Raw genomic sequence first — 25,382 nt, forward strand, 5'->3', positions numbered from 1 at the left:
GCTGCTTAGCAAGAAAGAAGGGAGAAAGGGAAAGTGTGAGGGAGGGAAGAAGACAAGATTGCCATTCATGGAATGGGAATCACACCCAGGCAACATTTGCTGTTCATGGGCCATATATTTCATTTTGCCCAAGACATGGCCCTGGATAGTTCCACGTGACCATGTCATCCTTTCCTATAACTACCATTGCAGTTTTGTGGTTATTATAGTCATTGTTATTATACAAGTTCACTATATTACTGTTGGCTTCCTCATTCCTCACAGTGTGGTGGAAGCTTATATGAAGCAGAGCAATTCCAAGCAAGAAGGAGTTAATTAGCTTCAGCCAGTTTCCCCTGTGTACAGAAATGTGCTTCAGTGTTAAGGCAAAATCCCCCCCTCCCAGCTTATCTGCCCTGCTTGCAATTTGCAAACCCAGTGCAATTTTTACAGTGATCACAGAACAAGGACAAAATATTCACCACAGTATTCAGTCCAGTTATTAATAGCTGCAGTCTTATTCTTAGTTGTGCTGAGCATAAAATTTTCCCTTATGTTTTACCAAAGAAGCACAGGCAGCACTGCCCTCACTGTGTTTTACCTTCAGATTTCCTAATTTAGCTAAATTCCACTGGCTGCGTAATATCACTGAATCTCACTGGCTAGTATGTTGGAAGGGTTTAAATATGCAAATAGTTTTATTTAGAAGAGGAAGAATGTTGTTTAGAAAGAGGATGGAGAGCTGCCTAACTCTTGTTCTGCATGCATTCTTTTTGTGGGCAAGCAGGGAGGAAGGGTGCTCAAAGGAGCAAGAAGTCTCCAAGGGAGCCATTCAGGACACTGGAGGAGATTATTTGAAAAATACCTGGAAGTTCTTATTCTAACTTTTGAATCATGCATTCTACAGAACTTGCATGTTCTAACATATTAAAGGTTATGACAAAGCCAGAACAAAATGATGGCAAAAAACACACATTGAGCTGTCTTTGTTTTGGCTTCATAGCATTATTACATAGCCAATGAAATGTGATTTTGTAAAAATATGAGAAAACCAAAACGGAGTGAGTACTGAGGATGGGACCATTCTAACAGGGTCAACCGTACTTCAGAATACAGGGTAAAAGAATATGTTCCCCAGTGTTTCTTTGTGAACTACAGTGCGATCCTGAATAGAATTAAAACCTTCTATGATCATGGACTAATGGACCCAGAAGTGTAATTGTTCTGTAATCCAGCCACCCAGGTTTGATCTGTGATTTGTCAGCCGTAATAAATTATCTTCAGAAAACCTGCTTAACGCTTTTATTTACATAATAACAGGGCCACATATCCTTACACATGCTCTTTCTTGCACCTCTTTTGTACCAATGTAGATGACAGCAGGAAAGACTGGGTCTAAATATTTTAAGAAATAGTGCATTAAGATGTGTCTGTCAGACAACATGAGCCAATCCCTAGTTCTAGCACCTTTTTCACCACTTTATCAACTATGAACAGAAGCCCCACCTCCACTTCCTACTATTTTTGGACCTGCATCAAACATTACCCATGAGCAGGAAGGTGACTAGACATTTCCTGACAGAATGTATGGCAATTTTATAGCATATAGGGACTGTACAGGAGGGACTGAATATTTCCCTCTGATTTGTTTGCACGGGGAAAAGAAACAGTACATTAATTGTCCTTATGAGGTGTATCTGCTTCAAGAAGTGGCACATGGTGTGCATTCACTAATTTGTACAAATTTTAAAAAAATAAACCTTCCCTGCACAAAGAACATTCCCTTGTGCAGTTCTCGAAGGAGAGCTAATCCATAGCAGTGAAGTTGTAGCTTCAATGCATCAACAAAGGGAAGATGACAGGTGTTCTGTTTTCAAACAGTGTAGGCTGTATTATGGTCCCTGAGTTATTTGCTAGGATTATCTGCATTTCTACAGAAGCTTCAAATAGATTAAATTAGATCACTAAAAGGACACTAGAATACATTTTTATACAGCAGCAAGCATAGTAATCTCCTGGAATATGCAGCCAGTATGAATCCAGAGTAGCTGGCAGTTCAAGAGAGTAATTTTCTAAGGTTTAAATGAGCCTAGGACAGAGAAGCTTGTGTCCAGAGCTATTATGGAAACAGAGCGGAAGGACACAATAGCTGAAGTTCCTACTTCAATATGCTTAGAAGTACATTTGTTTTATTAGAACCCGGATGTATTGAGATATACAAATTGTGACAGTCCTACATGCATGATAAGAGGTTATGCTTTTCAGAAAAACTGGTATTTCAGAAGAAGCAGACCCCTTTGTAGCATTCAGAGTAATGTAGCATTTGCAGACCAGGTTCAGAGCTGAGGCTGCTCATGGACTCAGCCTTGTTGTTTGAAAAGCAGGTTGGTGTTGCCACTGAAAGTGTTTCTGTCAGCAGCATTTGGTTCACCAACTCTTTGCTTAGGATCCAGCTGCCCAGACTATAGATCCATGCTTTTAACCTTAAATTTGGATTAAGATTTTATGCTGATCTCCAGGTGTTAAATTCAGATGTTGAGTTTCTGAGGCTACTCCATGCTTTGGCTGAGTTCTTACTGCCTGGCTCTGGGATGGGGTTGCATGGAATCAGATGAGTGTTTTACTTCCTTGGGCCAGGCTTTCTGTTACCATTATTCCCACTGTTTAAGAGTGCCCCCTGTGCAGCTATGCCCCTGGATCCATGTCCAATGGAGGCCTGAGGACTATTTCAGGGGTCAATGGCAAGGCTGCTATTTCAGGGAGGATGGCTTCTGGTGCTGCAGGACTATTGTCAGCAAACACTTTGGCCATTTTAGGCTTTCCCTGGTCCTGCTGATCCTCCTTGTCTGGTAGCCTTGGCTCTGCCAGTGCTTCCTCTGAGGACTCTGAGCTAGTTGGAGGGGAATCATGACTTATCATGGCTGTCTTAAAACAGCTACTTTGACTGCCAATTTGTTTACAAGTTCAATTCATGGTTCTGGTTATAACCTCTAAAGACCCACGGCCTAGGACTCACATATCTCAAGGACTCTTCCTATATGCCCTTCTGCGGCAGATATGGTACTTAGACTACAAGCCAAGGGTATGCATTGAATTACTGTCTCAAAAGACCACAATGTGGGTACCAATAAGCTACTTATCTACCTGAAAATTATCCCTAATGTTGGAATATCATTTCCATGGCCTGAAGCAGTTTGACCTCTCTAGGGGGTTTAGCTATGTTTCTGTTCTTGTTATGTTGTTATTGTTGGGATCACTGAAGTTGTGTTGTTTAGAACCACTGTTGGATTGTTATTGTTATGTTGTATGTTGACTCATTTCATGTATCCCCCTATGATGTTGTAAACCAACCTGAGCCATATGGAACAGCGGTATAGAAATTAATTAAATAAATAAATAAATAAATGTTGTTACAATTCCAGGTGTATTTGTGTACATATACACACATGCACATACACACACACATATACCAAACAATTGTTCATTTTCAAGTATATAAATATGGAAACAAAAATATAAAAAATAAATTTAAATAATTTAAATATGCAGAGCACATTAAATGATGTACTATTTTGAATTTTCTAAATATCTAATGAAAGTAGGCCAACAACTGACAAACATAATGAATGTTTGTTTTCTTCCTTTTACTCTCACAAGGTTGGTTAAACATTATTTACATTTTAACGGTTCCACACAACCATCCCATGAGATAGTTCAGTACATTATAGGTGCAATCCATCAAGTGCTGTTCTTGTACAACCCCAGTTAGGTTGAATCCGGGATGCACAGTGATAATGCTTGGGTGATTGCCCAGTATTTCAAAGCCATTCAGACTCCTGGCACAATCATACAGAGTACTGGATTTCTCCCAGGACATTACAGGAGCAATTTTTCTATTCTTTCCCACTTTAGTCAACCTTTCCCAGTTAGAATAAGAAGCAAACATGTCCCTGAATGCATGCTAAATGAGCTACTCTTTTCATTCTTGCAAACTCTGGGTGGCTTATAGTCTCAGCTCTATCCATTTCTTTAGCAATCTCTGTCTCTCCAGGAGTGCGGCTCTCCATGTGATTCCTGGAAGAGTCCAGACCATCAGGAAGATGTCCTGTCTAGGACTGACACCCAGAGAGGAAAGGCAAGAGCTCAAGTGAATTCACAGCCAATCAGAAATTTAGGAAGTGCACTCATGTTACAAAGTTGCCAGCTCCAGGTTGGGAAATACCTGACATTATGGGCATGGAGCTTGACAAGGGCAGAGTTTGGGGAGGGGAGAGACTTCAGTGGGGTAGAATGCCATAGAGTTTAACTTCCAAATTGGCCATTTTATCCATGTTACCTGATCTCTGACACCTGGAGAACGATTTTAATCTCAGGAGATCTCCAGGTACCACATGCAGGGAACCTGGTGTGATGTACAAGCAGAAGACTGGAATAGAAAGAAAGCTTAAATAGTTTTATGTGAAGTGAGTATCTTCAGGCCTTGCTCCCCCAGAAATAAATGCTAAAGGGGAAGTGCTCCTGATCAATGTACTGCGGTGGGTTCAAAATGCCTCTTGCTGCTGCTAGGATTGCTGGTCACAGGGAGAAGTATCCTCCTGGACTGCTGATGGTGCTGATTCAAAGCATAAGGGAAGGGTTGCATCGTTGGGAGTAGAGGCTGGAGGTAGCTCCATCCTTTGGGACTCCTTCTGCTGGTCTGTAGCAGTTTCATATTAAGCCATTATCTCCAGAGATTTGTTTAGTTGTAGGTTTTGTTGTATTTGGTGGATTCAGAGAGGGATTTAACATAGTCCTGGTTTATGATGAAAGGTGAGAAAAATATATAATAACAGAAATCAATACTGGACCAACAGGAAAAAAGAGAGGGGAAGAGATGGAGGAAGGAGTCAGTTAAGTGGAAATTCCTCCTTTGTTAGAGGATGACTCCGTTAAGTAGATATGAAGAATTTAAAGATTTCAGTTTTCAGAGACACCAGGGGCTGCTCCTGTTTAATGGTAGTTCTGAAAGTCCCACGTACAGAGGGTTGGGGAAGAACAGATGGAAGTGTTCAGTCATTGGAATGCCGATTGCTGGAAATTTGGTATTTTGCCTCAGTTAATAGATAGAAATTTAGCTAATAAGACTCTATGATTCAAACATGCAAAATCTCAGTTAATCTGAATCTGGAGGCTTCAGTGTATGACTATCCTTGGGGGAATAAAATAAAACTTGAACTGCTTGAAAACACCAGACACGGAGTCAAAGTGAGCTCCCACTAAAAAATGCTCAGACTACATCCACAAAAGTCTCTTCGGCTGTGTTACTATAACATCCTCACTACTGCTATTCTGAATTTGCTCTGCGTTAGAATTTTAGTGTGAACTAAGAAATTACCACAGGGAGAGAGGGCCTAACAATTTCACAGCCACCATCCCCACCATTTTTGTGCTGCTTTTCTGCCTTAGCAGGAAACAAAGCTACTCAGATTATAGGCTCTATGGACAGATTTCTTTTTAAAGTTGTTCTAGGGAAGGGAGCAGTTAATAGAGTGTACAGCCATGGGAGAGAGGATGAAGCTGGGGGCTGCAGGGCAATTGTTTGTCCTCTGTCAATGCATCCCTGGGGTGGAATAAAGCTGTCAAAATGAAAAAAATAAATTGCATGGAGAGAAAGGTATTTTGAAGTTTTAGATGTCAAAACACTCAGATATTCAGCCATGTGCATCCTCATTCTGAAGGCTTGCAAAATTTTAGTATTGTCTTAGTGTCTGAGTGCCAAACTAGATGAGGCCACCATTATAAAGGCATTTTAAATTGCTGTGAGGGACTAATCAGGATTGGGCCGAAGGCACAACAGGCTGAGACAATCTTGGCCCCCTCCCTTAGAAAGGGCTGAACACCCCAGTTTTTATAGAATTTGAAAAGGTCCAATGGAAAACAAAAATACTGTGTCGTGGGCACTTGTGACATTTCAAAATCACTTAAAAATGACAATGGTGTCCTTGTAATGGACATAAGAGCACTATCACATCTAGGTTGACCATGAGTCTTTCCTTTCTAGAGCATGGAACCTCAGGTCATATTTCAGCATAAAATCAAGTATGGAACCGTGGATTCCTCAATGTGGACTCCGAAGAAAAAAGCAAATCACGAGGCACAATGATGTAGTAGTCTTCTCTACGTTTATAAGTGAAAAGGTTATAACATAAAGTCTAAATGGTCAAACATATGATCAAACATAAAGAGTCAACCAAAACGGGATCCTAGGTTAAGTAGCCTGCTTTCTGTTCTATCTTGGTCAGTGGTTGCTCTGCAAAATGGATAGACAAGTAGAAAATAATATGCATGTAAAATTTCTAAAACATAGTTCATAATTTTACAAAGCAGCGCTGCTTTGTAAAATTATGAACTATGTTTTGGAAATTTTACATGCATATATTTTCTACTTGTCTATCCATTTTGCAGAGCAACCACTGACCAAGATAGAACAGAAAGCGGGCTACTTAACCTAGGATCCCGTTTTGGTTGACTCTTTATGTTTGATCATATGTTTGACCATTTAGACTTTATGTTATAACCTTTTCACTTATAAACATAGAGAAGACTACTACATCATTGTGCCTCGTGATTTGCTTTTTTCTTCGGAGTCCATATTTCAGCATAAGCCTGAAGTCTCAACAAGTGATTTATTTTATGGAATTTCCCCTCTGATACTTTTTGTGTCATAAAACTTATGCCTTTGCTAAAATAATTCCCACTACATCGTTGTGCTGAAGATAATTCTTACCTTGTCATAAACTGTACATATCATATTGCTTTTTTGATTGATTTCTTTCTATCTTCTATACCCCATTTTTAAAATCAGAATTCCTACTGGTATTTTTCATATAAATGAATGCCTCACTGTCATGCTGCAAAACCCCAGGAATCCAGTACTTGAGGTATCCAACAGGGCCATCCCTCTATACATGGTTCAGCAAGCCAATTAGCTTGATATTTTTATCTCTAACCTGATTTGGAACTAATTACCAATCAGTATTACAGCTTTCCATTTTGTGTGTTAAATACTCTAGTCAATTAGTATTACATCTCTACTTAACACCGCTAAATAATTCCTTCATCACCTGCTTAATATCCCATCTTGGCTTTCAAGTTAAACAAGGAAATATACATGCAACAACAAAAAAAACCTGAAGGATATAATGCCAAATTTATTATTTTTAATGTATTATTTATTATTACATTTGTGCTTTACCTTCCTTGCTCTATGGAGCTCAAGGCATAATATATGGGCTTCTCAAGTAGTCTCCCATTGACTGGGAGAGGGCAGACAGAAAAGGACGAGAGGGCAGTCATATGGAAGCAGGACTTATCCCTGCTTCTATATGACTTAGTTGCCTGGCAGGCACCTCCGGGGCCTGCCGTGGATTGGGCCCTCAGTTGCCCTGGACTAAGGGGACACAGATTCTTCCGAGTTCCCTTAGCCTGCTGCAGGGGCCAACAGGGCCTGTCCCATGTCCCACCTTCTTGAAAAATAACCTCCCTCCCCGCCATGTGGCAGAACCATTCTGCTGCTGCTTTTCCCAGTGGGACACATTTCCATGGGATGCCAGGTGCCCCATGGAAATGTGTCCCCTGCAAGTACACATTTTGGCACCGGAGCGGATTTGCCACTGAAATGTGTCCCCTGCGGGGACAGAGTAAATTGCAGAATTTTATGCTCCACAGCACTGCACTGGCAGCTGGCAGTGCAGCCATCACCATGTGGAATCAGCCAGCAAGACACTAACTAAATCCTGGGACCCATTTTATAATGTTGGACCGTACATTTGTACAGTTGCTTCTGAATTATTATGTACATCTGAGATTAAAATCTGCAGATGAATCATTTTCTCTTGAAAAAGATGCTTTCGGGGGAAGATGAAATCTCTGACTCTGACTTCCCCTATTATATCCACTCCTTTAGATGGTTTGGGGGCAGTGATCAAACTCTCTGCTGCTGCTGATAACACTATCATCCCTCTATATTAAACAAAAGAGACAATGTGAGAAAAGGAACCATAGTTCTCCCACATGTGTCCTCAATCCCCAGATTTCCTCTTTTTGACATGCTTCTAATAGGTATCCTGGGTGTAATCTGCACAGGGCTTTTTACCCAATCCCAGTTTGAATGAATCCCTCCTGTCTACACTGAATTCAATTTGCATTTTGATTTGGGGCACTTTAAATTTTCCCTCTGCAACATGCATCACTGATTCATGGTGACCATACCTTTTCCGCCTGGAGTGGATATAGGCCTTGATATTTCAAAAACCGCCATGAGTAAATGTGCAACTCTCTGCTTTTTGTGAATTAACTTGCTGCCTTGTGACTCCAATGCAGTAGCAAAGCAGTCTTCCCTGATTGGCTAGGGCAGCAGTGCAAAGTCTACCTGGGTCCTGGTTGCAAGCCTTTTCTTAAAGTGACTGCGCTCCAGAAGCCCGAACTTCTCTCAGCAGAGATTTGCCTCTTGGTTTTTCCCCCCTCCTTTGCTGTCTCCAATTCTCTCCCCCCTCCCATTCAAGAAAAGAAAGAGGCTCCTGTTGTGCTTGGCTCCTCCCCCCTTTCTGAGCTTCCCCAATTGGATGCAGAACATGTTCTGCTTAAATTATGGGGGATTGAGGAAGACCCAAGTTCAAATCGATCTGAACTCAGCAGGAGCCACAAAGGAAAGAACAAAGTAAGTGCAGAATCCGCCCTGGTCTCATGTCACTCTCCCAAAAGTCTGTTATCAAAACTCTATTAAATGTGCTGTATTGGCCATTCACAGTGCTGAGGGTGAACTGCTGTATGATGGCATAATGCATAGTGGACATTATTATATGATGATGATGTATTTCCTCTTCTAAACATTGCTTTAAAAACCCACAATACATATTTTGAAGAATGGAACAACACCAAGGTTTAATGCCCTTGCACCAACTCTCCCTTTCCAAACCCAATGACAATTCTTTTATGGTGGCAAAATCAAACATTGCTGTTGAGGGTCATTCTTAACATGGTACATCATTAAATCTACAGGCGTTCTTTGTGGGACTGCCATCAGTACGGGGAAGTTCTGGCCAATTTCTTTTTTGCATCACTGCTCTAAAGACAGAGCCAGGATTTCCTGGCAGGGTTAGGCAATCACAGAAGTTAACCCAATGGAAGCATACAAAGCTTGCTTGAATTAAAGAGCTCCCCAGAAGTCTCACCCTTAATTAAGGCAAGCTAGTGTGAACAGTAGCATGAACTAACCTTCTGTTTTAAAGAACTTCCCTTTTAATTTCATTTCACACTTGCTGTTGAAATGGATGAGAGAATCTGAACCAAAATGGAGAGGAATGGAGGCAAAAATATAAGCCAAGAGACATGCCACAATATCAGCATCTGGGAATGCTCTAGTCAAATTAGTATTCATCAGTGTGATTTTTACACATGCACTGAAAACAAATGTTGCAATGATTGCTATTACAAGGGGAATTTTTCAGTTCCTTATCTTTGGGTATCTTTCTTGAATGTGAAAGACCAGGTGGAACAGATGCGGTAGTTCATGCAAAAACATTTCTGTAGTTATACATGTTGCAAAATTATATTCTACAAAGCTGTTATAGATAGTGATTGAAATTCATTTATATTGCCTATTGCAGTGATGTAAAATGATAAAGGCACATCTGACAAGCAAAGAATAGGAAGGTATAAAGGACAAGAACTTCAAACCAAAAACAAAAGCCAGTGAGATCAATGTTGCCTGAGAGCAGAATTAGGCATTTAATGCTGTAGCATAAAACACTTAACAGCATTTTATTGTGTCTGAATCTGAATATTTAATGCTAATTATTTTAGCTAATTCTGTTTATAGTATCAGAGTTTATGAGCAGCAGTGGATATTATTTGTATCTTTTATGGTTTTGATGAATGGATATATAGCTATTACTTATGCTATCATCATTTTAAAAACTGGTTACGAATTTTATAAAACTTCCAGTATTCATTAAAATATTTATAGTTTTGTATTTTTAAGATTTCTAAATATAATTATTGAAAAATTTATCTGATGTTCATTTATGCATTTATTCACTAAAACACTTTAATGGAAGATTTTTAATAAACAGAACACGCACAAAACATACATACTAACTGACAGCCTAATTAAGGCAATATATTTCATTTTATTATAAAAGCTCACTGCAACTGTATAGAGAAGCACAGATGCAGAGCAGGGATTGTGTGTTCCCAGGCAGCATAGTCCACAGCATAGTCTTCCACCAGGTCTATGGTTGAGGCCGGGTTAGTGCAAGAAGAGCAATTGGGTTCCCCCTAATGCCAACAACGAATATCATTTCTGACTTGTCTCTCCTTTCTCCTCCCTCTCATAGAAGGGTGGGGGGGGGGGGGTTGAGAGTTCTGCCATTTTGCTGCTGTGATTGTTGTGTTGTGGATGTTGTGATAGTCGATTTTAATGGGGGTTTTAATGGGTTTTTAGCTGGACTTTTGTAAACTGCCACGAGCTACCTGGGAGTGACGGTTAATAAATTGAATTAACAACAACAACAATAACAACAGTGTTCATATGCCCTTCAATCTCTTTAAATAATTTCAAGGATGCCAGCTTTGAAAAGTTTGGAAAGGTGAATAGTTGATCAGAAAAACTAAGAAGGCAAGGGAAATGATTCCTAGATAATTAGTCTGAAGCAGTGTTATGCTCTTTTTAATCCTTCAAAGTCAGTGGGCTTTAAAAGGTATAACTCTGTTTAGGATTGCACTGCAGTGAATTCTGCAGTCATTTAATGGTCTCAAAGAACTAACCCATAAGTTAAAAGCTTTAAGCTAAACAGTATTGGAGTAAAAACTTCCATTTCAATTCAGGTATTGAATGACATTTCTCTTTGTATAAGCATCTACTGTTCACCTGAAGAAGTATTGTGGTGAAGTCAACAGAACCACCAGTAGCAAGTTTTTCCTAGTTTTAAACCAAAATCGGCTGTCCTGTAACTTAAGTCTTTTCGCTACAGTCCTGTGCTGTAAAGCAGGAGATAATATGTGTTTGCCTTCTTCCATGTGACAGTCCTACAGGTATTTGAAGATTATAGTCATGTTGCCCTTTAGACTTTTTCAGGCTAAAAATATCCAGTTCCTTCAAACTTTCTAGACCCCCTTTATTGCCCTTCTCTGAACCTGTTCCTTGTGTAATCTTAAGTTGCATCTCCCAGAAATGGACAGAGTGCTTCTGATAAAGTCTGACTGGTGCAAATTAGAATGGAACTATAACATCTTGTAACCAATATTCTTTTCCTATGTACTGCCAAGCCAGGTATCCCCAACTAAGACATGAGTGCTAGGTTCTTTCATGGGTTATATGGCATGTTTACGTGTTTTCAAATTTAAAATTTCATAATGTTCATGGGGAGTGATTCTGCTTTGCATGTAGATTGTATCCTTGTTTGGTCTTAGGTTTAACAATCTCTTGTTAAAAGAATCTGGTAGTATATGAAAGGTATCTTTCTGAAGCCCTGGAAAACCACTGTCTGTCAAAGTTGACAATACTGGCCTTGACGGATCAATAGTCTGATTCAGTATAAGACCATTTTTTTGAATTCATAAACAGCTATCTACAACTGGATTCAAATTGATCTTTAGGTAGATTGAAATATATAATTTAATGATACATAATTTATTTTTTCTATGACCAAAATTCCTGTTGTAAGTAATAATTTGAAAAGTGTTTCAGCAAGTGATAATTTGCCACATTTACACTCTGATGCTAACAGTTTTCAGTGTACATGTCACATCATCATAACATCCCTGCCTTTGATATTGTGATGGCATGGCAGGTGAAATTGCACTCATGAGACACATTATTCTCAGAGCTTATTTCTGGACTAGCATGTTTGGCAACTGAAATGCTAGAAAGAGTGCCCATCATCCATGTCTTGTCACTGGCCAGAATAATACAGATTTTAAAAAGATCTTCATCTTCTGACGTGTTGTAAATTTGGAGTACGTTAAGCCAAGGACACCTTTATTCCATCATGATCAGTGCAGAACAATGAAATCCATTCATTATTATACCAATATGTGTACAGATTGTAGGGGTCCAGGAGACATGAATGGGGTGAATGAGTCTCATTTTCTGCTGCCATTACAATTTTATTAGCTAAACTGGTTAACACCTGGATAGTAGTTGCACTCAGGTAAAACATGGTTGTGATTCAGCAGGTGGCACTATTTCCTCTAAGACAACTATATAAGAGAAATATTGCCCCAGTGCCCTGTCTATTACATATTCTGTTGCTGAGCAGCCATGCACTACTCAGAGTTTTTTCTTACATCATTTTGCAGAGTAATGCAACAGTAAGAACATATTTTTTCCTGGCGTAAGCAAAATTGTCCACAAACGTTTCCCATATACCCTTTCCTTGGTAAGATTTTTAAGAGAAGGGTTATATCCATAGTCTAACCCACTATCAACAAATATTTGGCAAACAAGAAACTTAAGCCTTTATACATCTGGATGTCTTCTTTTACCAGACATCTTAAGAAGAAAATGTAATGAATACTTGTAGGTAAGAACAAAGCTCCACCTAATCCAACATCCTGTTTCTAAGAATAGCTAGCCAGAATCCTCTGATAATGTCACAATATCATGAAAACAGTATTACTTGGAAAGATAATGGGGCTGGACATTACTTTTTAATTCTTATTTGGGCTCCAGCACACATTGTATTCTGGAGATTTGTATGGCAACCTTATCCACTTTCCTCAGAGGCAAGATTTCCTCCCCCTTTCTGACTGAGCAGCCCCATTTATTTAATTCCTTCTTTTCTGAAGAAGTATAGCTGTCACAGAATGATATTTTGCTATTGGCTCAGCCTAGTAACCTGAGGGAAGGGTCAGGATCCCCCTTAACTCACTGAAATGGCATTTGAGGCTTTTTAAAAGTTCAAAAATAAAATATTTTATTCAATGTAGAGGGGAGCCATCAGGTGAAATCAAGGGTAAAATTTCTGAGGTAAATCAGTGTAAGACTACAGTTCATATCTTTTAAGCAGCTAAGAATTTCTTAACCTTTTCATAGTTACTTAGTTACTTAGATGAGAAGCTTTTGTTTCAGTGTTTCTTAAATACTCCAGTATACTTACATTATAATTTGGGTGAATTTGACTCTTTTGGCTTCCAAAAGGCAGGGATACTCTGCCCAGTTCTCCTTCCCTAAACACACACCAGTATTCTTCTTGAGTTTTAACTGACTTCTCAGGATTTAAAAGGCAGTTTCCAAAGACATCTGACAAGGGATCTCTCCATTATTCAATTTCCCTATTAACTGGGTAGGGAAATTCTTCTCTCACTAAGACCCATTATGCACGATGGCAGCTACTCTGTGCTGCCACTGTGCCATTGCGGCGGAGTAGGATGCCCCGTCATTCCCCGTCTACACACGGAGGCGGGGCTCCCCCGGCATATGGGGATGCCCCAGCGTAGCGCACGCACACAAGCTGTACGCCAGGGCCAGGAAGCCCATGACGGTGCTGGGCGGTGTAAGTGGCAGGTGCAGGGGGGAGGAGTGGAGAGGGGCTGGGGGGAGCGGGGAGGGGCTGGGCTTCCACTACACACTACGGTGGAGGCAGGGGGACACCAGAGCTCACAGGGGCGTGGTCCAGGCAGGCCAAAAGACCCGGTGCTGGCAATTTTGCTCAGCGCTGGCCCGCCCCATCCCCTGCTGGCGCCTGCAGTATCCCAAGGACTGCGGAAGTTCCCGCATTCCGATAATGCAGGCCTTCTGTGGCCCTGGGCTGGGCCATGCCCACGCTGGCGGTGGGGGCGTGTATAATTGGAAATTTTCCCCAATACCTTGCTGACGCCAGCACGGGTGTTCTGGCCCATGCATAATGGGTCTATAAGATCTATACCCTATTCTGGCTAAAATGGAAGTCTTCACCTAACTACCCACTCCTTCTGCCAACCTTCTTAGTACTTTTACTAAGATTTTAAAGTGCAGTCCATCATTTGTTTGTTTGTTTGTTTGTTTGTTTATTTATAAACTGCCCTCCTCTATGGCTCAGGGTGGTTTACATGGGACAACAAAGAATAATACAGTATATCTTGGTAGTAACAGTGATAACAGAGAGAACAGATTTTAACAACATCAGCATTTTAACAGTTTGAGAACATCAACATCATAACTTGCAACCCACTAGTTGCCTGTATCATTGATACAGAAACAGCCTGCTAAGTCGGTAAAGGCAGCTGAATAGTATTAAGTGGCTTGATAGAATTATAACTGTATTATTGTGCATGATCAGAAACAGACGTCAGCATTGAAATTATGCCTATTGCCCTTAATTATATTTATTTATTTATATATTTATTTATGTATGTATGTATTTATTTATTTTTGAACTTATATATTTATTTACTTCTGGTGTTTTGTTGGTTGAACCCAAATACCCATAATGTTTTGTGAGAACATCAACTCCTCTCATTAATGGGGGACATGTTTATAAAATGTTACTAAAATATGCACTTATTCAGAATGAAAGCAGGGAGCATTACTAAACTGCACCTTCCTCAAGCTCCATCCCCCAAATTCCCAGGTATTTCCCGATTTGAAGCTGGTATGTGTTGCTAACTTATTATTGTCATGACTCAGACCAGTTGAGCAACTATAACCCAGAGTCTTCTGAGTCATAGGAACCAAGGTTTTTGGCTGAGGACATTCAGAGGAACCAGGGAGGGTCCAGCACTACAGAGCCCCTAGCTAACAATGAACAATCAGCACCAAGAACCACCCTGCCAGTGCTTGCAAGAGAAACGTCACCACCAGGCCCTGAGCATCCAACAAACCATCACCATGCAAAACTTGAACATGGCCCTGTAGCCTTTCCAGGATCCTCTCCTACCCCACAGGAACAGTGGTAACAAAAGGGCCCAGATGAGGTTATACAGAGGAGGCATGCAACCCAGCTAGAAAAATGTCTGGATGATAACACTCCCTTTCAGGATCCTGGCCTGAACACAGTGCTGCCACAGGATCTCCAGCATCTCCTTGCAGTACAGCTGGGTCAATTACCTCTCTGCCTGTTTAGGCTGAAGCCTGGGAAAACAAGAATATTGGATCAACTAATCCATAAAGTACAAGCTCTATTGTCATGCCCCAGTCAGAAGAGTCACCAGACTCTGGAACAGGACTCTGTGATGAGGTGGGACCAAGTACCTTGCCTCTAGAGCCAGAACGGTTGAGCACAGACACTGATTCTGAAGGAGACGTGCATCCAGGACCCATGGATTTGGAGCTGCCAGGCACATGCCACATGCCAGTCCCAGACCTTGTGTTCAATATACCAGAACCCATCCAGGAGGACTTGTTCAGTCCCAAGGGCTCACTGGAGGCAATGATGGCAAGCTGGAATGACAACGTGCTGGTGGAGTGCGCATTTGACAGCTTGCTGTCAGGCAAGATCAGACACAGCTGCAGGTCCTCCCTCCATTTAGGATTAAGCCCTGCTGCAGGTAGTTTGGGGTGTGGCTAGGTAAGATTGTTTTAGTTATACTTAAGGAAGAACATGAGCTGTGGACATTTGTAGGTGCAACCTACACATTCCCTGCCCATCCACCTGGTTCATGTCAATGAAACTCTGCTGGATTGACTAACAGTTCTGACCTCAGCTTGTTCTCTGGACTCCCGCTGACTTGTTCCAGTAAACTGCTCTCTTGACCTGGCTCCTTGCTTCCTGGCTCTTCTGCTCTACTCCAGTTCCCCACCTGCCTCGCTGTTCCTCTTCCACATCCTCACCTCTCCCACCACCACCACTGTTGGATGGAGTTCCCAGTGATGACTTGGCTTGGCTTTAAGTCTCTGTACTCTCTAACCAGACCTGAACTGTCGGTTCTCCCTGTACAACCTTGACCTGCTCGACTACGACAAGTGGTTTGTGATTTGGATTGCGGCTCCTTGGCCACAAGTGCAGAGATTCTGATTAAGTGAAGCCCAGCAGGGTAGCACCGTTTGAACCTACCAATACCCATATCTTTCTGGCCACTATGGAGCAAATGCTGGTGGATCTGGTGACCCAAAACCAGGTGCTGGCTGCACAGGTGCAACAACCAATGGCAGCTGTGGCCATGCTTCAACAGTACTGGGAATACCCTAATGTGCTGCTGCCTGCTCTGCTGCCCTGTCCCCTCAAGGCTCTGGAAAAGTTTGATGGGCACCAGGAAGACTACCCAACTTTCCTGGCCCAGTAAAATTATTAATTGTGCAAGAGAGTTTCCTAACAATATGCACCAAGGTGAGTTTGAGAAAGTGAGAAAGTGAAAAGTAGTGCAAGCAGGGTGCTGGATCCATCACCTCTGACAAGGGTCTCATCCGATGGCAGATTACACTGCCAAATTTCAGTTCCTAGTGCATTCCCTGGACTAGAATGAGCTGGGCCCCATCAAGCAGTATGTGACCGGGTTACCCGAGGAGGTGCTAGTTGAGCTGGCTTGAATGAATCAGCCTCAAGTTCTCATGGACATGGAACAACTCTGTCTGCACATCAACATGCACCTAGAGGAGCACCACCAGTCCTGAGCTCAGAACCATGAATTGGATGAGGACTGGAATCCAGATCTGTCTAGGTTCCTGCATCTGAGGAGACTGACACGTCAGTTCCAAGGCTCACCCCCACTGAGAAGGAGTGAAGCCAGTACAAGTGGAGGTCATTGATGGCTGGCTCCTTCCATGTGGTTCAGTAAAGTGGGAAATGGAGCCACTCATGGTAAAGATCCAGCAACCTACTAAGTCCCTGATATTGGATGTTGCTCTCATGCCCCAGGTTCCCCTTCAATGAATTGACTGTGCCACAACCAACTGGTACTGGGTGCATCTGGAACTTCGTTTCCCCAAGGGCTGCCATGAATCAACAATGGAAGGGGAATTGTCAAGCAGTCAGGGAGCTTCTATACCCAGCCTTCTAGCACCATATGTTGACTTCTGAAATGTGTCTGAAGAAAAGGGGGCAGATCGGGTTTCCCCTCACTGAGAGTATGATTACCACATCAACTTGAATCCAGGTGCCTCTCTTCTGGTTAAGTGACTGTATGCACTTTTGGAACCAGAACATCAGGTGCTTCAGGAGTTTTTGGACAAAAACTTGCAATGCAGCTCCATATGACTATCCACAGCTCCTACATCCACCCCTGTCCTCTGTAAAGAAGAAAGGAGGGAAGCTTCAACTTTGTCATGCTTACAGAACCTAAAATCAAATCACAATCAAGAACAGACACTCCCTACCTCTGATAAACAAATTGGTAGAATGGGTCTAGCTTTGTACTCAGACAATTAACCAAAGTGAGTTTCCTGGTCAGCTTCTGGTCAGCTTCTGGTCAGCTTCAAGTGAGGCAAATGGACAGACCATTATGGGCAACATATGGTGATCGTGACTATGGATTTAACATGGGTACCTGATTCAACATGTTTGATGATAATAGGAAGGAATGTTTGCTCTTCCACTCTGGCATATGAAGAAGAAGACTTGGTTCTTATATGCCGCTTTTCCCTACCCAAAGGAGGCTCAAAGTGGCTCACAGTCGCCTTCCCATCCCTCTCCCCACAACAGACACCCATCATTATGAAACAGAATCCTAATCTAAAGCAGCATACAAAACTTTCCATAGAGAAATTTTCAGTGTCTTAACATAGTTATAGGTCAGTAGTTAGTTGAATCAGCTGTGACAATGGCACATTCATAATGCTATAAACTGTAAGGTGAATACTCAGTCCAGATAAATCAAATAAAACTTTAAAAATGTGATGAACAAATTGGATGAATTGGAGTACCAGTGAAAGGATAAACATATGACCTTATCCTCGGTGATTAGTCCAGTCCAAATTCAGCTGGAAAATAACATGCATTTCAGAAAGGAGTATCTTTTATCGTCACACAATATGGACTGTTACCTTATGTATATCCTCTTGGTCATTTAAGCATTGGGAGAGATAAAAATTCAAAATTTTATGCAATTATTATGCTTGACTAGCTTCTTTTTGTTTCTCAGATGCATTGAAAGGTATGTATGTATGTATGTATGTATGTATGTATGTATGTATGTATGTATGTATGTATGTATGTATGTATCTATGTATCTATGTATCTATGTATGTGTGTAGATAGAGAGATAGACAGATAGACAAAGCCCGTTGCATTCAGAAATACAATGGGTGCTAGATTGGGGAGGGGGGTAGGGTGGAAGAACTCTGCAGATGGCCTCTCCCTACCCCCAGGACATGGAAGGCAGAGAACTCACCAACAGGGATCTACAACCTCTGAGCCTCAGAAGGAAATAGAAAGAGGTGGTCAGGGGTGGGGGATGGAAGGCGATTGACTGGCCACTGTACAGACATGCAAGCCGTTGGAGGAAGAGGCACTCAGGGGTGGGACAGCTGCCCCGAGTGGGTGTTAAGCACTGAGTGGCACTTAAGCCATGAGGCCAGCTTCTCCTCCTAGGCCTTACCAGAAATATTAAGTGGAACACACACACACATGTAACAGTGGTGAGGCTTTTTAAGTATGTCATTTAGTTTAACAACTTCAGCACAAATACATAATTTATTGCTCTAGCTTTAAAGCTAATTTATTGAAGAAGGAATTTGCCATGAGATTACAGACACTTTCATTTGACAACATTTTCTTTATATGGAAAGAACATGATTGGTACCATCAGCCCACTTTAAGACATGTTCTGTAATATGAAGTCTGGGAATCACACCAAACCAGCTAAATCTTTTCAAGCTAGTACTTCTTCCAGTCACACATATTTCTCTTGTATTTTTCATGTTGTTTGTTCATTTATGCAGTGTAATAAAATGGCCACAATCCCAGCTTTACATTTTACAGAACAATTCTAAGCAGGTCTACTCAGAATCCTACTCAGGCCTGTTAAACTATTATATTAATATAAATTATTATATAAATATTATTATATAAATATAATAATTAAATAAATATAATTGAATGAATGAATGAATGGGCTGGTCTCCCAGTTAAGTGTTTTTAGAATTCCACAGTTAGAAAAATTGTGTCTGGTTTTTCTGCCTTCAATCTAGGTAGCTAGTGGCATTTACTGGTGAATTATCTGGAAATCTGGCAACCGATACTGGATCTTTGACAACTTCTCATAATAGCAAATAAGCAGATCAGCTCTGGGGAGGCAGGAAGTATTGCCTCACTTGAAAATGTAATTAGAGATTGTATCATGGACACATTTACCTTATAGGGGCATCTTCTTAACTACATTTTTTAGATATGCATTAAAATATTTTGTTTATATTTTTCTAGAATAACCTGAAAGATGGATTATTTCTGTCCTTGTCTTCCTTTGCTTACTGCTTTAAGGTAGCTGGTTGGAGACAGGCTTCAATTTCTAGCATTAGTCATATATGCATATGAACTACCCTTTGAATAAAATTTTATTAAACATTAGTTAAATATCAAGACTCATAGATGAAGTGATAACGATTAACCAAGCTGTCTGCAGAGGGGTCCTGACTCACCATTATCCCTCCCTTTAGAGTTGCTAGCTCTGGGCTGAGAAATACATGGAGATTTTAGGTTGAGGAGGATGGGATTTGTGAGGCTAGGGGTTTCAATGGGGTATAATACCATGCAGTCCACCTTCCAAAGCAGCCATTTTCTTCAGGTGAACTGATCTCTGTCTTCTTGAGATTAGTTCTAATCCCAGAAGATATCTATCTACCAGCGATCTACCAAGGGTGGGTGGGGAGGTTGAGGAAAGAGCTTGAGGAAAGCTCTTGAAGGGGGGGGGGGCCTTGAAGCTAGTATCATGCTACATCCATTTTTCATTTTTAAAGTATAGTGGCCATACTTCCAGCAAATGGCGGGACCTCCCCGGGATTCCCCCTCCCCCCAAAGTCCCGCATCCCGGGCTGTTGCAAGAATGTCCTGTGGCGTCCTCTGGGAGGCGAAGGCAAGCAGGGGCACTGCGAGTGTGCCCGCTGCGACTGCAGCAGCGCAAACAAAGGCAGGTGACGACCGGTGACCCGGCTCGGAGCCGATTGGCTTGGCTTGGCGGCATCCACTTCTCGATCCCGCACCACTTTTTGTCCAGCTCCCGGTCTCCTCTGGTGGCAGCTCCCAACGGCAGCGTCAAGCCAGCCTCATGGCCGATGGGGAGCGCGTCAGAAGTGGCGCAGAGGCAGTGGCCCAGAGGCCCAAGGGTGGCGGTGGCGGTGGCCTGGGAAGCTTAGGCAGGTGCTCAGACTGATCTCTTCGAGGAGGACGCGCTGCTGCTCCATACATGGTTGGGACCGGCCGGCTGTGGCAGCACCTGATGCCTGCCTTGCCACCGCTGCCTTGAGCCGAGTGCCACTCCTGACTGGGATCTTTTGCTCTGTCTTAGGGTTCTGTTGCACAGTGCTATTTTTGAGACCATTCACATGGCATTGACCTTTACTCCTCCTGTTTCTGGGTTTTTCTCCAGGCTGCCTCTCCAGCTGCCAGGACCTGCCAGGTAAGCTGCGGGGGGGGGGCTCCTTACCCCTTATTCCCTTTCAAAGCCCATTTTCCATAAATGGGCTTTGAAGCTATCCCATAAATGGGCAACCCCATAAATGGGCTTTGATGCTGGTCTCCAGGCCATGCCTGGAGGTTGGCAACCCCCATAAATGGGCTTTGAAGCTAGTCTCCAGGCCATGCCTGGAGGTTGGCAACCCCCTCTTTAACACATTTAAAATCTGGCCACCTTATTTTAAAGTGCAGTTCTTGCTGGAGCTTCTAGGAGTTCAGGAAAGTCTGTGTATAGCAAAAGTACTCTAGGATCCGTCAGACTTCCCTTTCTCCAAGTCTGAAGCAAACTTGCTTAAGAGATCATACATGCTGAGAGTTGTTACAGTAATTGTCAGCCTGCAGGTAATTTTCTCCAATAGTCTTGCCTTTTTTTCTTCCTTTACTTGCACTCCACTCAACTAGAGCTTGCAAAACAGTAGAGTGTTGCAGCAAGATAAACCAACCTTTATCTCTCTTATTTTCTCCCCCTCTTTTTCACATATTTCTCATTTATTTCTGTCTTCCTTCACCTAATTTTTCAATATCCTCATCCCTTTATTATCTGGTTTGAGTTTAGTCCTTTGGAAAAATGGAGGATGGGAGCACCTTCTTTGCAGTTTGGTATGTTTTTTAACATCCAGTCAGATGAAGCTTGTGATCACTATTTTGTGATGCTGCGGGTAGTGTTAGTAAAATTTAATACAGGTGTATTTATTTCATGGTTATTACTGAAAACATTTTTGTTATATAGAGGAGGGGGTTGTTTAAAAATGATCTGCTCTGGATGTTAAATATACTAGGCGTGCCACTGCCCTATGGGTTGCCATAAATCAATTGACTTAACAGCAAAATAAAAAAAAATAGCAGAAGGGAGCATTACAAATTATCTGCCCCAGGTACCAAATAGGCTAGGTAGGTCACTTCCAGCCACCACCTGGAAGTTGGCAACCGTACCTTTCTTAGAGGTTTCTACTTATTCCTGAGAACATCTTGACTGAGCAACATTGTGAGTCCAGACCTGAAAAGACCTACTGCAGTACTTAGAGAGGGGAGGATAAGGCTCTCATGCAGGGAGCCAGCCTTCAGTTGTCCACAATATGAAGCCTCTGAATTGTACTTCAAGGCTTTAGCTGGCCTTTTCTCTGATTTTAGAATGTTACTGGAGAGATAATAATGAAGGCACAACTTTCCTTCCAAAAAAGAAAGCAGGAAAGCACTACACATAATGCTTTCAAATCTGTCTTAGATATAGTTCTCATTTCTACTTCTGAAACAGTGGCAAGGACATGGGAAACTGGAATTAATCTTGAACTAGTTGCTGGCTGTCCTTAGGCTCCAGACATGCCCCAATTAATTTTAATAGGGATACATAGCACATGATACAACTGAGCAACTTCCCTTTTTCACCTTTGAATAGGCTGGAGGAATTGTCAGCCAAGTGCATTGTTTCTACAAAAGATTTTCTTGTGAAATATAGATGCTCTCAATACAGCAAAGAAAGATAGGCAATATAATAAGAACCAAAAAGTCTGCATTTTTAAAAGCTTTAGTCCTCTTTTGGTGTGACTGGTTTAACTTTCTTTGCAGATAACTGTTCTAAAGGATAGGTTGAGAGACCCTGAAAGTCTTTTTCTTCTTGGCTGTTACTGCTAGACCTTTATTCAGTGAATTTTCCTGGCTCACATTCTATATTACTTTTTCCAGAGAAATCCTCAAATCTTTTATCTCTGCTGGATGAGAATTAATGATATCTACCTATTCTAGTTTCCAGGATGACTCAGCAGATTCAGCCTATATGCCTATTTATAAACACCCACCCACCTTTGATTAAAAGTGTCTTAAAGGATGTGAAAGCTATTATGAGAAGGAAGGCTTAAGTCAACAACTTATGCTGAGAATGATAACTTCTATAGGTAAGAGTTTTGAAGTTTTGGGTTCCATAGGATTTCAAGAATAATGAGAGGCAAAAATGATATCTGCTCTCAACTGTATATTGGTTAGCAGTTTATTTGATTAATTTATTTATAATCTTCTCCTCCTTCCAGTTGCTCACAGTGGACATTGCACCTTATCATGGTGGCATATTTTGTTGGATAATCCCAATTCTGTTTTCCCAGCCTCCCTGTGAATAAGGTTGGATTGCGACATAATGACTGGCCCAAATTGCCAGTTTTGTAGATGAATGCAGTCTTGTACATCGGCAAGTATAAAAAACATCCACTTTGGCGGGCTATGTCCTTGTTAAAGAAGTACACAGGAAATCAGAGAAACAAAGAAAATCAACGCTTGCATGACACAATGTGCAGCTGTGCAATTATTAAGCTTTGTGATTTCCCCAATTCCAGCACTGTTTCCTCTGGGATTAATGGAATACTATAGCTGCCATCCTCTTCCCCATGGAAATGAATCAGCAACTGATGAACTTGCTGGCACCTCTACAATGACTGAAGGCATGACACCTGGCACAGGACCTGTACAGAGAGACAGGTCTTGTTGAATCAACAACCATCTAATATAGTATTGCTTTTATAGGTGTGTATATCTTCCCTGACTTAGTACATACATGATGGAGAAAGATTAAATGGTATGAGATTGTGTTCAGCAGTGAACAGCTAGTACTTCAGACAGCACAGTTGGGTTAGTAATAATTGAGGAAGGTGGCATGAGCCAGGGTAGTGTAATGCTAGATTAGTATCAATGAGACCCATGTTCAAATTCCCAGGTCTCCATCAAGCTTGTCAGGTGATTTTGGGGCAGTCACTAATACTATCTCTCAGCCTAACCTCTCAGCCTAATCTCTTTTGTGAGCATACAGTGGAAGGGATGAGAGCCATGCCCACCACCATTAATTCCTTAGAATTGCATGATAAACATGCCACATCCTCCAGGAGAGAAAAGGAACAATAAAGAGTAAAATAAGTTGTACAATATTCAGCAGAGTTCAAAAGGTGGCCTCAGCTAATTATCCTTCCACAATTTGAAATGCATCTGTCCAGTAGTCTCCAATCTTGACGTTTATTTCCTTGCCATGTTTCTCCCCTACAGTTGAATCCAAGTCTGTAAGGCCCTTGAATTTGTTAAACATCTTCATTATGCTGGGTACTAATGTATTGCTCACTCTGCCTGCATGTGTAGACTTGTAATTCCTATTTCTTTGTATGTGCATTCACACAAAAGCTTACACCTTGAATAAAATTTTAAATAACTGTTAGTGGACAAAAAAATTGGAAAGGTCCTTGTTTGCTAGAAGTGTTGATTTCCAACTTTTTGATTTTGAATGTAGAGAGAAAAAAGTAGCAGCCAAAAGCCAACAAAATTTGGGCAGTAATTTTTTAACACTTTGATCTTGCTTTTAATGATTCAAAAGATTCTTGCCACTAGCAGCTAAATCAAATGAACATTTAAAATTACTAAACAGGCAGGGGAAAGTGGAAACTGAATTTGCTTTGTGGATTTCTTTGTGGGAGGGAAGTGGAGGCTGGAACATGAAGAGTGTACTATGCTTTGCAACATTTGGGCAATGGGAAAAAATGTGGTGATGAGCAGTACATTGCAGCAAAAAAGAGGAGGATAGAGAACACTATCATCCCCTTGCAGGCTAAGGAGATATCTAGCAGCAGATCTATGCCAAAGGTTTGTGTTACTTGTGTAAGTTACAAAACAGATAATTTTGTTCTTAATGAATTTGATATAAAAGCTGTTTGTGAAACTCCACATGCGTTTGTTGGGGGAACTATTAGCTGGATATTAAGGCATTTATTGATTCATATTTCTATCTTGCATGAGCTCCAGAGAGATCAGACTGGCATGTGTGGGAGTTATCCCTTTTGTCTCACAGTAAGCTTGTGAGACAGGTTAGGCCAACAGAAAGAGAGCGTTTGACTCAAGGTCAGTCAATGAACTTTAAGGTTGAATAGGAGTCTAAACACAGCTTTCCCTGATCCAAGTTCCACCCACTATTCACTATACTAAACTGACTTTCATGGGTCTTATTCTTAAACAGTTGGTTTTTATGCCCCACTTTCCACTACCAGGAGTTGCCTTCCCTTCCTCTCTCTGCAACAGATACTCTGTGAGGTAGGTGGGGCTGAGAGGGCTCTGATAAGACTACTCTGTGAGAACAGCTCTATCAGGACTGTGATTAGGCCAAGGTCACCCAGATGGCTGCATGTGGAGAAGCAGGGAATCAAACTCAGTTTGCCAGATTAGAAGCCACCTCTCTTAACCACTAAACCACGCTGGCTCTCTTGGGTGTCTAATTTAGTAGTTGTTTATAAACCATGGAGATACAGGTATTGCCACGTGGTTCAGCACCCTGTAGCCAATACAGACCTTGATTGACTGTTTATTAACAAGAACCATGAGTGCAACCCAGGAACTCTCTGTGTATATTGTGGCTTCCATTTCCAGCATTTTTCTTCATTCCCTGTCCATTGCATCTGCCATATCTCCAGTCACTCCATAGGGTCTATTGTCTATGGAGAGGAATCACCCAGGTCCATTATATATGTTGCTAATTTGATTTTCCTTAACACAGCAGACAATACTTAGCTATCCCTTTTAAATAATTCTGTCATCTCTCTCATCTCATATTCAGTTACTTTAGGTGGAATCACAATGCCATTTACACATATAATCTCCTTGTCCTTCCAACATGTACTCAGTTTGTTTCTCACACCTATGTATTATGAATTTGTTCCTGTCATGGAAAGCCTTAGGCATGTTATAATGGAAGGATCTTCCTCACATAGTCCACTGGGTTGATCTCTACCTTGTACATTACACTGGATAACCCAGAACAAGGTTTTAGTCCAGTGGTACCTTTAAGACCAGCAAAGTTTGAGTCAAGGTGCATGCACA

General features: G+C 41.5%; 1 long non-coding RNA gene across 1 annotated transcript in view; it reads left to right on the plus strand.

Moving 5' to 3' along the window:
• Positions 1–23,708, plus strand: part of LOC143832098 (uncharacterized) — a 38,135-nt gene extending 14,427 nt beyond the window's left edge. Inside the window, exons 2-4 of the long non-coding RNA XR_013229089.1 lie at positions 20,458–20,487; positions 22,287–22,435; positions 22,568–23,708. This is a non-coding gene — a long non-coding RNA (uncharacterized LOC143832098). The remainder of the gene's footprint in view (positions 1–20,457; positions 20,488–22,286; positions 22,436–22,567) is intronic.
• The last annotated feature ends 1,674 nt before the right edge of the window (positions 23,709–25,382 follow it).

This window comes from Paroedura picta, chromosome 3 (genome assembly GCF_049243985.1).
Source record: "Paroedura picta isolate Pp20150507F chromosome 3, Ppicta_v3.0, whole genome shotgun sequence".
Lineage (NCBI taxonomy): Eukaryota > Metazoa > Chordata > Lepidosauria > Squamata > Gekkonidae > Paroedura > Paroedura picta.